Below are 13,568 nucleotides of genomic sequence, written 5' to 3'. Positions count from 1 at the left end.
GACCAGGTAGCTGTGGGAGTGGGTGGGTTTGTAGTAAATGCCTGTGTTTAATTGGTCACCAGAGATGGAGATGGAGAGGTCCAGAAAGGGGAGGGAGGTGTCAGAGATGGTCCAAATGAATTTGAGGTCAGGTTGGAAGGTATTTGTGAAGCTGATGAACTGTTCAACCTCCTCGTGGGAGATCAACATTAGCCGATCAGCATTGTTTGAAGTTGGAGAGTCCATTCATCAGTCTAATGACAGCAGGGAAGAAGCTGTTCCTGAACCTGTCGGTGAGTATGTTCAAGTTTCTGTATTTTCTGTCTGACTTGGTCCCTCTGACAGCTAGTACAGATATGATGGTCTGAATGGCCTTCAATTCTGTAAAAGTGTTTCTGATAAAACTGACTTAGACAGGAACATTTGGCCGGCTTTCCCATTCAATATGGTTACTTGAAAGAAAGACCACATTGACTTTCCTGCTCCTCGGATGCTGCCTGACTATCTGTGCTTTTCCAGTTTCTGGATTAGTGGTGCTGGAAGAGCACAGCAGTTCAGGCAGCATCCGAGGAGCAGTAAAATCGACGTTTCGGGCCTTCATCAGGAATAAAGGCAGAGAGCCTGAAGGGTGGAGAGATAAGCTAGAGGAGGGTGGGGGTGGGGAGAAAGTAGCATAGAGTACAATAGGTAAGTGGGGGAGGGGATGAAGGTGATAGGTCGGGGAGGAGGGTGGAGTGGATAGGTGGAAAAGAAGATAGACAGGTAGGACAAGTCATGGGGACAGTGCTGAGCTGGAAGTTTGGAACTAGGGTGAGGTGGGGGAAGGGGAAATGAGGGAACTGTTGAGGTCCACATTGATGCCCTGGGGTTGAAGTGTTCCGAGGCGGAAGATGAGGCGTTCTTCCTCCAGGCGTCTGGTGGTGAAGGAGGCCCAGGACTTCCATGTCCCCGGCAGAGTGGGAGGGGGAGTTGAAATGTTGGGCCACAGGGTGGTGTGGTTGATTGGTGCGGGTGTCCTGGAGATGTTCCCTAAAGCGCTCTGCTAGGAGGCGCCCAGTCTCCCCAATGTAGAGGAGACCACATCGGGAGCAACGGATACAATAAATGATATTGGTGGATGTGCAGGTACAACTTTGATGGATGTGGAAGACTCCTTTTGGGCCTTGGATAGAGGTGAGGGAGGAGGTGTGGGCACAGGTTTTACAGTTCCTGCGGTGGCAGGGGAAGGTGCCAGGATGGGAGGGTGGGTTGTAGGGGGGCGTGGACCTGACCAGGTAGTCACGGAGGGAACGGTCTTTGCGGAAGGTGGAAAGGGGTGGGGAGGGAAATATATCCCTGGTGGTGGGGTCCGTTTGGAGGTGGCGGAAATGTTGGCGGATGATTTGGTTTATGCAAAGGTTGGTAGGGTGGAAGGTGAGCACCAGGGGCGTTCTGTCCTTGTTACAGTTGGAGGGGTGGGGTTTGAGGGCAGAGGTGCGGGATGTGGACAAGATGCATTGGAGAACATCTTTAACCATGTGGGAAGAGAATTTGCGGTCTGTAAAGAAGGAGGCTATCTGGTGTGTTCTGTGGTGGAACTGGTCCTCCTGGAAGCAGATATGGCGGAGGAGGAGGAATTAGGAATACGGGATGGCATTTTTGCAGGAGGTAGGGTGGGAAGAGGTGTAATCCAGGTAGCTGTGGGAGTCGGTGGGTTTGTAAAAAATGTCAGTGCCAAGTCGGTCGTCATTAATGGAGATGGAGAGATCCAGGAAGGGGATGGAGGTGTCAGAGATGGTCCAGGTAAATTTAAGGTCAGGGTGGAATGTGTTGGTGAAGTTGATGAATTGCTCAACCTCCTCACGGGAGCACGAAGTGGCACCAATGCAGTCATCAATGTAGCGGAGGAAGAGGTGGGGAGTGGTGCCGATGTAATTACGGAAGATCAACTGCTCTACGTAGCCAACAAAGAGACAGGCATAGCTGGGGCCCATACGGGTGCCCATGGCTACCCCTTTGGTCTGGAGGAAGTGGGAGGATTCGAAGGAGAAATTGTTGAGGGTGAGGACCAGTTCGGCCAAACAAATGAGTGTGTTGGTGGAAGGGTACTGTTGGGGATGTCGGGAGAGGAAAAAACGGAGGGCTTGGAGGTCCTGGTCATGGCGGATGGAGGTGTAGAGGGATTGGATGTCCATGGTGAAGATGAGGCGTTGGGGGCCAGGGAAATGGAAGTCTTGGAGGAGGTGGAGGGCATGGGTGGTGTCTCGAACGTATGTGGGGAGTTCCTGGACTAGGGGGGATAGGACAGTGTCAAGGTAGGTAGAGATGAGTTCAGTGGGGCAGGAGCATGCTGAGACAATGGGTCGGCCAGGGTGGTCAGGCTTGTGGATCTTGGGAAGGAGGTAGAACCGGGCAGTGCGGGGTTCCCGAACTAGAGGTTGGAAGCTGTGGGTGGGAGATCTCCTGAGGTGATGAGGTTCTGTATAGTCTGGGAGATGATGGTTTGGTGATGGGGGGGTGGGCTCATGGTCGAGGGGGCAGTAGGAAGAGGTGTCCTCGAGTTGGCGTTTGGCTTCAGTGGTGTAGAGGTCAGTGCGCCAGACTACCACTGCGCCTCCTTTATCCACTGGCTTGATGGTGAGGTCGGGATTGGAGCAGAAGGATTGGAGGGCTGCGTGTTGTGAGGGTGAGAGGTTGGAGTGGGGGAGGGGGGTAGACAGGTTGAGGTGGTTAATGTCCCGGCGGCAGTTGGAAATGAAGAGGTTGAGGGCAGGTAATAGGCCAGCGCGGAGTGTCCAGGTGGATGCAGTGTGTTGGAGGTGGGCGAAGGGGTCCTCGGAAGGTGGGCGGGAGTCCTGATTGTGAAAGTAAGCTCGGAGGCGGAGGCGACAGAAGAATTGTTCGATGTCACGGCGTGTATTAAATTCATTGATGCGTGGACGGAGGGGGATGAAGGTGAGGCCTTGGCTGAGGACTGATCGTTCGTCCTCAGTGAGGGGGAGGTCTGCACTACACTTTTTGACTGTGATCTCCAGCATCTGCAGTCCTCACTTTCTCCTGAAAAGAAAGACCTGTTAGATAGCAGGGGAGGGCGGATAATGCTGGAGAAACTCACCAGGTCTGGGAGTATCTGTGGAGAGAGAAACAGCATTAACATTTCAGGTCAAGGGCCTTTCCCCCAAAACAGGATGGATTGTCATGTCCCTGTAGGAGAGTCTGACGGGAGGAGAGAGAGGTAAAACGGCTGAGGAAGCCAGTTGTTGAAGAAAACCCAACATGCGCACAGAACATTCGCAAAAAAAGCAAATGCACAAAGCAAGGGTAAGAAAAGAAAGAGCCGAGAGAACCCGAAACAAATGGCTGAAAAATTAAGACAGCGAGAAAGAGGGAAGGTGAGAAATAAAGTGTGAAATTAAACGTGAAATATAATGGGACGACATCAAAAAAGTAATCAAAAGGAAAAACGGTACAGATGGGAGAACAGAAAATAACAAAATACAGAGACAGGCGGAATGCAAATAATATGGGATTTAGAACAGAAACAGAGAGGACGGAAGTGTGAAAGAAATTAACTACATCACTGACAACACAACTGCTGTATCTGGAATAAATCCCAGAATGGTACCATCTCAAACTGTACCAGCAACAAACAGGCAATCGGCAAGATGTACATTTACTAATCCGTCATTGGTTCCGGAAAACCACGATTGATCACAAGAATCAATTCGATCTGGTTTAGATCTGGTGGAACACTGAGACCGCCCTCTGGATGATTAATGCGCAGCCGATAATCAATCGGCTGCCTGGGACTGGGAGAATTTACCAGCGGTCAGCGGTCAGGACCCACATGGACTGTAACACATTCACTGTGCTGTCTATCTTCACTTCCAGAGACTGCCTCAGAAACTGACCCCCTGGACCGCAAACTTGCTCTCTCTCGCAGGGAAAATAATCAGGAAATTACCTATAGTCTACCTATCAGAAGAAATCACACGGTCACATAATTAATATCCCTTGTATATGGAATAAACATTTTATGTTTCATGTTTAGTTAGAGGATGTTCGATGGACTGTTTTTTTCAGTTTGTCACTTCTGCTGTCAATATGTTGTTTCTGACGGTGTTAATCAGTTAAAATTATTGGTAATGTTTATGTCAGACACATAACCTTGGTACTGAGTCTTTTTTGAATCGAGGCACTTTCTTGCTTGCCTGTCTCCACATTGTAAACTGGTTTCCTTTGGTCAGTAGGTGCCTAGCAGACACAACTCCAGTTCTTGTTTAACACTTTCCAAATCCGGGTATTAAACACTGTGCTATTTAATCAGGAGAATGTACACTGCCCTGGTAAAGCTACATTCCACTAAGCCAAGTCCAGGAAACCAAATCATGTGACAGATCCAAGCCAAGGGTGTTACTGGTGTTTCTACTTGTAAGGGTCCACACTTGGTGGTAGTTGCTATTTATTGCTAGACAAGTGCAGTGGCTATAGATGAGTTGGATTGGCCATGTTAACTTGCTGCTAGTGACCAGGGATGTAGAGTCAAGATTAGAGCTGTGCTGGAAAAGCACAGCAGGTCAGGCAGCATCCGAGGAGCAGGAAAATCAATGTTACAGGCAAAAGCCCTTCACCAGCATCTGCAGTACCCACTTTCATCCAGGGATATAGAGGCTAGGTGGATTAGCCATGGGAAATGCAGGATTAAGGGGGATAGGGTATGGGAGGGTGAGGGTGTGGATCTGGGTGGGATGCTCTTTAGAGAGTTTGTGTGAACGCGATGGGCTGAATGACCTGCTTCCACACTGCATGGATTCTATGATTCTCTGATATAAGTGCACTTCAGGAGCAGTACACTATAGTCGAATAGTCCTCCTATCCCACATTTCCTGCTTTAGCAGCTTCAGTACAAAATTCTCAGAGCCACCGATCTTTACCTATTTCCCAGCAATATTGCCAATTAGTTTGGTTTCCCTGTATCAAAGCAATTTTTTAAAAAAAATTGTTCATGAAATATTTGTTGGCAAGCCCAGCATTTAGAGCCCATTTCTAATTGTCCTGAGAAGGTGATAGTAGATACCTTTTTAAACCAGTGTAGGTCACCCCACACAACTGCTGTTAAGAGAGTTCTGGGATTTTGACCCAGTGACAGTGAAGTAACAGCAAATAGTTGCAAGTGACATGGAGGGAAATGTGCAGGTGTTACCATGTACCTGCTATCCTTGTTTCCTGAAATGGCTGAGGTCACGGGTTTAGAAGGGGCTGTTAAAACAACGTGGAGTGAGTTACCATTGTGCATCTTGTAGATGGCATGCTGTGCTGTTGCTGTGCACTGATGATGGACAGTATGAATGTTAAAAATTATGGTGAAATGGGCTACTCTGTCTTGAATATGTTAAGCTTCTTCTGTGGTCTTGGAGTTGCACAAAAAGCAATATGAGGGTATTCAGACACAGTCTTAGCTTAGACCTATCGATGCTGAACAAGTACTGAAGAGTGTTATGGACCAGCCAGACCTTACTTCAAAATTTTCAAGACAGTAGCCTAGACTTTAACTTTTTCTTATTTTTAAGATAGATGTGAAGTAGATACTCCAGGTGTGATGCAGCTGGTCAATCCACTCAACTTTAAGCAAAACAAAATTTATTTGAACACTACAGTTGAACAAAAGAAAATGAAATTTAGAATACCTTAACAATTGGAAAACTTAACCAACCCAATACAGTAACAATTACTAATTAACTGTTCCAAACAGTGATATTGCATGGACACACTCCTTGGCAAAAATTCAAACACAAATTCTTACAGGCAAGAGGGAACAGCATCCAGAGAGAGATTTCAGAGAAAGTCTGTCAGGAGTCCTTTACTGAAGCTTGCAACTCCTCTGGACTCACACCTCGTGTCACTGCCACAGTTAAAAACAGACTAGAAAAAAACCTGAAATGGGAGAATTGGCCACTCCTCATCCATTGTTAAATTGTTTTTAAAAAATTCAAAGGCCTCTTAAATCCTAGACTCTTCAGGACCTCTGCCATTACAACCTCGCTTCAAATAAACCAAGGATAAAATAGCCTTTTTTTAAAGTGACAGCATTGTCACAGGAGACAGAAGGTGAGTTACTTCCTATGAAATCTCATGTGGATGAAGTGATGAAATGAAATGAATATGGCTGATCCAGTTAAGTTTCTGGACTTTGGTGAGTGAATTAACAAATATGCAAGGGATGATTATACCTTCTTATTGTCATACCCATAACTCAATAGCTATGACTCACAGTTTCCACATCCTTATCAAAACACCGATATTAGAGGGCAAGGTTTTATGGGGAAGTCAAAAAATTGTCTTGTCAATAAATTAACCCATTATTAATATCAAACTGCTACAACACATTTCTTGCAGTTGACTCTAACAAGTTACTTAAATTGCAGTTTCATTTAGATTTATTGCACCAGTAATAAAAAACCAAACTGCTTCCTTTTCCAGATTAGCTTTAAATGTTAATGGGAGGTGAAATCACAGCAGAGCTCCAATTGGGAACATTGCAGTAGTGTCTCTGTGTGAGTCAATGACACATTCAGATACAACCTATTCTCATTACAACAAAATTATCACATTTCTCAAGCCTCAGATTAAAGGTGTGAAAACTGGCTGCTGTTTGAAGTTTCTTTAATCACTCAGTGGGTAGGAGGACATAGTGTACTGAAATTCAGCTTTTAACTAATGAGGTCGGTTATTATGAGAGATTCAACAATATTCTACTAAACAGGTATCAAAGCAGAGCATCTCATAAAAGTACACAACTTTACAAGCAATTCACACCCTGAGCTCAAAAGTATTAAAGTTTTTTCACTTAATTCAAGCGACTTATTTATTTCCTTTGCTTCATGTCTCCTTCTGCCTCTTATTTTCTCCTTTCTCTCCCTTCCACAAATTCTTTCCTTTCTCTTTATTACTTCTCCTCTTCTTTTCTGTACATTTATTTGCATGTCGCTATTATTTTAACATGATTCATTGGGTAGAGTTTTACTTACTGAGTTTTAATTTTCTTTTGTCAATAAGCTATGAGTTCTATGCCGTATAGAGTCATAGAGATGTACAGCACATAAAACAGACCCTTCGGTCCAATCCGCCCATGCTGAATGGATATCCAACCTAGTCCCACCTGCCAGCACCTGGCCCATATTCCTCCAAACCCTACCCATTCATATACCCATCCAAATGCCTCTTAAATGTTGCAATTGTACCAGCCTCCACCACTTCCTCTGGCAGCTCATTCCATACACGCACCACCCTCTGTGTGAAAAAGTTGCCCCTTAGGTCCTTTTTATATCTTTCCCCTCTCACCCTAAACCTATGCCCTCTAGTTCTGGACTCCCCCACCCCAGGGAAAAGACTATGACCAAAGTTTGAATGTATCCCAAATAATTTTATCCCAAATGTGTGTCATGCAATTGGATTCAGAGATTCAATTGTACATACACATGCAAATGCTTTCCGTACAAATATGAGTCCATTTTATCACATGCCAACATATCTCAGTCGCATCAAACAACCATATTCCATGTAAGTATCCCATATGGCACATTACAACTATATTATAAGCAAATGAATCACATTCAATATACCTTGATTATGGTTGCACTTGGCTATCCCTCAGTGGTGATGGCCTAATAGGATTATCACTAAACTAGATTAGAGCGGTGCTGGAAAAGCACAGCAGGCAGCATCCGAGGAGCAGGAAAATCGACATTTCAGGCAAAAGCCCTTCATCAGGAATAGTCAATTCTCCTGCTCCTCGGATGCTGCCTGACCTGCTGTGCTTTTCCAGCACCACTCTAATCTAGACTCAGGTTTCCAGCATCTGCAGCCCTTGTATTTACCTTATCACTAGACTGTCAATCTAGAGTCGAGAGCGTGGTGTTGGAAAAGCACAGCAGGTCAGGCAGCATCTGAGGAGCAGGAGAATCAACGTTTCAGGCAAAAACCCTTCATCAGAAATGGTCAATCTAGACACCCAGGTAATATTCTGGGGTCCTGTGTTAAAATCCTCTTGAGGCAGATGGTGGAATTTGAATTCAATAAAAGTCTGGAATTAAGAGTCTAATGATGACCATGAATCCATTGTTGGAAAAACCCATCTAATTCACTAATGCCCTTTAGGGAAAGAAACTGCCATCCTTATCTGGTCTGGGCCTACATGTGACTCCAGACCCACAGCAATGGGGTTGACTATTAACTACCTTCTAGGTAATTACTGATAGGCAATGAATGCTGACTTAGCCAGAGACAACCAGGCCTCCTTCAATCCAAAAGCAAAATGTCTCCAATCTTACTGTCAGATTTTCAGTATGGAAATGATGTTTATGTGTGTCCTTGGTCAGAAACTGAGCTCAAGGTCAACGTCAACTCCTTCTCTGAGCCATAAGAGAAAATGGACCTTCTGCCAAACAAATGGAAAACTAAGGTCCTCTCGCAATCAGCTTCTACCAGCAAAACACATCCACCCAACATTTTTTTTAAAAATCACAGCATTTTAGCATTGTTGGCCAAACAGAATGTGGTGCCCATCCCTAAATGTCTCTAAGCCTCTGGTGATGAGCTCCATCCTTGAAGCCACTGGTCCCCTGAGATGCAAGTGCACCCACAATGCAGCCAGGAATTGAGCTCCAGGGACTTTGAAACAGCGACACTGCAGGAACAGCAATATCGTTCCACATCAGGATGGGATGTGCCTTCGAGGGGAGCATTTATATAATCGGCGAATCTAAGAGTCATATGGTACAGCATAGGCTGTTCAGCCCATCCAGTTGGTACCACCAAAAATGCACTACATTCATCCCATTTCCCTGTACTAGGCTCAGAGTCTTGAATGTTATGACACACCAAGTACTTTTTTAATGTTTGAAGTCATCCACCTAATATACCTGCCAGGCAGTGCAGTCTAGACGCCCTCCAGCCTCTGGGTTGGAAAAAGATCCTCGGATCCTCTTTAAACCTCCTGCCTTTCACCTTAAAAATGTGCTGCCTTGTGTCTGATGCTTCAGCTCAGGGAACAGCTACTTTTCACCCACCCTGTCCATACCCCTCATAATTTTGTACATCTTTATCAGGTTCCCCTCTCAATCTTCTCTGCTCTGAAGAAAACAACCCAAGATTATCCAGTCTCTCTTCATCGCTGAAGTGCTCCATCCCAGTCAACATTGTGGGAAATTTCCTCTGCACCCCCTCCAGTGCAATCATATCCTTCCTGTACTGAGATGCCAGAACTGCACACAGTACTCCAGCTGTGACCGAACCAAAGTCCTATATAGCTCCAACATAACCTCCCCGCTCTTATAATCAATGTCTCGACTGATAAAGACGACATCCTGTAAGCCTTCTTAAACACCTTAATAACCTGTCCAGCCAATGTCAGGGATCTGTGTACAAACACACCAAGATTCCTCTGTTCCTCTGAGCTTCCTAGTGTCCTGCCATTCATTGAGTACTTGCCTTGTTAATTCTTCCAAAGTGCATCAGCTCACATTTATTAGGGTTAAATGCCATCTGCCATTGATCTGCCCACCTGACCAATCTGCCTATATCCTCCTGTAACCTAAGACCTTTCTCCCTATTGTCAACCACCCAACCAATCTTTGTGTCATTACTTATCATGGTCCCCACATGCTCAGCTACTTCATTTATGAATACCACAAAAAGTAAGGGAACCCGGCACTGATCCATGTGGTAAACCATTGGACACTAATCTCCAGTCGCACAATCAGCCTTTTACCACAGCCCTCAACTAGGGTTAAGGAGAATCCAAAGAGATTCTACAAATACATTAAAGACAAAGGAGCATCCAGGGAATGAATAAGGCCCCTTAAAGATCAACAAGGCTATGTATGTGTGGAACCACAGGAGATGGGTGAGATATGAAACAAATACTTTGTGTCAGTATTTACTTGTGGAGAAGGACATGGAAGCTTGGGAACTTGGGAAAATAAATAATGATGTCTTGAAAAGTGTCCGTCAGACATTGGAGGAGGTGCTGGAGGTCTTCAAACACATAGTAGATAAATTGTTGGGACCTGATCAAGTGTATCCCAGAACTTTGTGGGAAGCTAGGTAAGTGATTGCTGGGCCCCTTGCTGAGATACTTGTATCATCAATAGCCATGGGTGAGGTGCCGGAAGACTGGAGTGTTGCTAATGTGATGCTATTATTTAAGAAGGGCGGCAAGAAAAAGCCAGGGAATGATAGACTGGTGAGGCCTGATGTCAGCTGTGGGTAAGTTGTTGGAGGAGATTCTGAGGGATAGGACTTACATGCATTTGGAAAGGCAAGGCCTGATTAGGAATAGTCAACATGGCTTTGTGCGTGGGAAGTTCTGTCTCACTAACTAGAAGAAGTTTTTAGAAGAGGTGACAAAGAAGATTGCTGAAGGTAGAGCATTAAACATTGTCTATATGGGCTTCAGCAAGAAGCGAGGTTCCATGTGGTAGACTAGTTAGCAATGTTAGATCACTTCTTCCTTTCCTGTTCTGATGGGCCCAGCTCTTCATTGTGTTAACTTGTGTTTACTAACTGTGGTGCTGGGAAAGCACAGTAGGTCAGGCAGCATCCGAGGAGCATGAGAATCAACGTTTCGGGCATGAGCCCTTCTTCAGGAATGAGCCCTGACCTGCTGTGCTTTTCCAGCACCACACACTTGACTCTGATCTCCAGCATCTACAGGCCTCACTTTTGTCTTCTTGTGTTCCTGGATGAGCTGCTGAGGTGAACAACAAGTCATATACTTGTTAGAATCAGTTAGTCATGATCATCAGAATTCTCTTCTCTCGAGTGCACGCAATTACCAGTTTCTGGCAAGCGTACACAAGTTCAAAGTTTGCATGCTGCAAAAAAACCTACAAATCTTAAGGATTAAAAGAAGAGATCAACAATTCCAGAGTCAGCTGGAATTTGACTCCTAGTCTCTGAAATCTCTGCTTATCTACAATCGCAGAATTTATTATTCCCAGTCACAGCAAACACTGGTATCTGTTGATCCGACCTTAATGTGGCTCATTCTGAAATCTGTCTTCTTTAATGTTTTTTTTCTCCATTCTTCTGAACAAAATGCTATGGTGCCCTTGAAAAGCACTCCCCTGCTGTTGCTCCCTATTTGGGCTCGGCAATCCCATGTGAACCTAGCAGGAGAGGGATTGTCTGAGTGACCAACAAGGATTACAATCTTGCTGGTTCCCTCTGTCCACATCTCCTTAATTCCCAGGTATTTAATTAATACCTAACATGCTGGCTTTATATCATCCATTGTCCCGATCGTCAATTAACATTCATTACTTTTGCCTCCAGCAATTAATTATAAGCGAAAGGCTGGTAGTGTGCTGAAAGAAAGCATTATGTAGGGTTTAGGGATTGGACTTTGCAGGGAAGTAAAAGCGAATAGAGGCTGTGGTTCAGTTAAAAGTAATTATTTCCCCTTGTATGAGCAAAGCTTCACAGAACGAACTGTCTTTTAGTCTCTGTACAAAGAGGACACCTTAGACAGCTATTACTGAGACCCTTGGTGGCAAGAAGCCAGGGACAAGGAGATTACAGGAGTTACGAGGACCTGTAACAGACAAACAGATGAGGGCAACTACCATGGATTTTGTCATTAACCCCTTCCAGTGACAACATGCATCTGTTTGCAAAAGTACACCCTGGAGACCTGGGCATAGTCAGGAGGCACCTCTCATGCCATACCTGATCTTTAAAAATGTCTTTCTTGATATGTGAGTGTCATTGGCATGGCTGAAATTTAACTGCAGACTCCTAGTTACCATGAGGTGGTTAGCAATGGCTCATTTACGAGATGTTGCCAGGTTGGAGGATTTGAGCTATAGGGAGAGGCTGAATAGGCTGGGGCTGTTTTCCCTGCAGCGTCGGAGGCTGAGGGGTGACCTTATAGAGGTTTATAAAATCATGAGGGGCATGGATAGGGTGAGTAGTCAAGGTCTTTTTCTCAGGGGAGGTGAGTCGAGAACTAGAGGGCATACGTTTAGGGTGAGAAGGGAAAGATATAAAATGGATCTAAGGGGTAACTTTTTCACGCAGTGGGCGGTGCATGTATGGAATGAGCTGCCTGAGGAAGTGGTGGAGGCTGGCACAATTACAACATTTAAAAGACATCAGGATGAGTACATGACTAGGTAGGGTTATGGGCCAAATGCTGGCAAATGGGACTGTATTAATGTAGAATATCTGGACGAGTTGGACCAAAGGGTCTGTTTCCATTCTGCACATCCCTGTGACTTTATGGCTCTATTTGAACTGATACAATTGAGTAGCAAGAACAGCTGAGAGTCAATAGTCTCAATAAGCAAACTATAAGTGCAAAACTTGACCTACTCTTGGGAAATAAGGCAGGGCAGGTGACTGAGGTGACAGTGGGGGAGCACTTTGGGGCCAGTGACCATAATTCTATTCGTTTTAAAATTGTGATAGAAAAGGATAGACCAGATCTAAAAGTTGAAGTTCTAAATTGGAGAAAGGCCAATTTTGACGGTATTAGGCAAGAAAATTCAAAAGCTGATTGGGGGCAGATGTTCGCAGGTAAAGGGACAGCTGGAAAATGGGAAGCCTTCAGAAATGAGATAACAAGAATCCAGAGAAAGTATATTCCTGTCAGGGTGAAAGGGAAGGCTGATAAGTATAGGGAATGTTGGATAACTAAAGAAATTGAGGGTTTGGTTAAGAAAAAGAAGGAAGCATATGTCAGATATAGGCAGGATAGATCGAGTGAATCCTTAGAAGGGTATAAAGGACATAGGAGTACACTTAAGAGGGAAATCAGGAGGGCAAAAAAGGGGCATGAGATACCTTTGGCAAATAGAATTAAGGATAATCCAAAGGGTTTTTACAAATATATTAAGGACAAAAGGGTAACTAGGGATATAATAGGACCCCTCAAAGATCTGTAAGGCGGCCTTTGTGTGGAGCCACAGAAAATGGGAGAGATGCTAAATGAATATTTTTCATAAGTATTTATTGTGGAAAAGGATATGAAAGATATAGACTGTAAGGAAATAGATGGTGACATCTTGCAAAATGTCCAGATTACAGAGAAGCAAGTGCTAGATGAATTGACCTCGTGAACCTACGCTGCACTCCCTCAATGTCCTTCCTCAAATTTGGAGACCAAAACTGCGCACAGTACTCCAGGTGCGGTCTCAGCAGGGCCCTGTACAATGGGCTGAGAAGAGGCAGATGGAGTTTAATTCAGATAAATGCGAGGTTCTGCATTTTGGGAAAGTAAATCTTAGCAGGACTTATATACAGTTAATGGTAAGGACCTAGGAAGTGTTGCTGAACAAAGAGATCTTGGAGTGCAGGTTCATAGCTCCTTGAAAGTGGAGTCGCAGGTAGATAGGATAGTGAAGATAAATCCCCAGGACCTGATCAGGTGTACCCCAGAACTCTGTGGGAAGCTAAAGAACTGATAGCTGAGCCTCTTGCTGAGATATTTGTATCATCGATAGTCACAGGTGAGGTGCCAGAAGACTGGAGGTTGGCAAACGTGGTGCCACTGTTTAAGAAGGGTGGTAAAGACAAGTCAGGGAACTATAGACCGGTGAGCCTGACCTCAG

Source organism: Chiloscyllium plagiosum, unplaced genomic scaffold (genome assembly GCF_037043375.1).
Source record: "Chiloscyllium plagiosum isolate Xiang-an unplaced genomic scaffold, Cpla_swu_hap1 HiC_scaffold_16, whole genome shotgun sequence".
Taxonomy (NCBI): Eukaryota; Metazoa; Chordata; class Chondrichthyes; order Orectolobiformes; family Hemiscylliidae; genus Chiloscyllium; species Chiloscyllium plagiosum.
The sequence above is the reverse complement of the archived record's forward strand: the minus strand, read 5'-3'. Positions refer to the sequence as shown.